The sequence below is a fragment of the Halyomorpha halys genome, unplaced genomic scaffold (genome assembly GCF_000696795.3).
Source record: "Halyomorpha halys isolate HHAL.00 unplaced genomic scaffold, Hhal_1.1 Scaffold22.1, whole genome shotgun sequence".
NCBI lineage: Eukaryota > Metazoa > Arthropoda > Insecta > Hemiptera > Pentatomidae > Halyomorpha > Halyomorpha halys.
In genome coordinates this window covers 7809-8344 of record NW_027104816.1, presented here as the reverse complement: position 1 = coordinate 8344, position 536 = coordinate 7809, and the positions used below count along the sequence as shown (strand labels likewise).

At 25.7% G+C, this 536-nt stretch overlaps 1 protein-coding gene across 1 annotated transcript in view; it reads right to left on the bottom strand.

The window, feature by feature from the left end:
- The window catches only part of Reg-5 (Rhythmically expressed gene 5), a 304609-nt gene that overhangs the window by 299809 nt on the left and 4264 nt on the right, over positions 1 to 536 (bottom strand). The window lies entirely within an intron of this gene.

Below are 536 nucleotides of genomic sequence, written 5' to 3'. Positions count from 1 at the left end.
TATATATGCGCTTGAGAATTAGTCAATGCTACAACTTTGTTTTGGCCTTGGCGACATGCAAACAATAGTAATGCCCTACAATGAGAAAAAAACAGTTTTTTTTTTTTTAGAACAAATACTTTCTTCTAATAATTGCTATAAAACTACAAGTATATAGTGTAATTTCTGATAAATAAATTTTACAATTAAAATATTGTATAATATAAACGTTACTTAAAATTTTCTATTACAGTGTGTTATAGATAGTGATAATACTATTTTCAGATGTAGGCAAGAACTGTGAATCGGTTTTGAAATAAAGATAAGGTTTGTTCAAGTTTTCCAACTTAATTATGTAATATTTAATAATAAAATATTACAGTATGTACTTGTAGTGTTATAGTAATTATTTGAAGAGAGTATTTGTTCTAAAAAATCTGTTTTTCTCATTGTAAAGCATGACTTAGCAACAAACAATAAATTTGCGAAACGTCGCCAAAACTAAGTTGTACCATCGGCTAATCCTTAAGACATACTAATATACATATATATATATA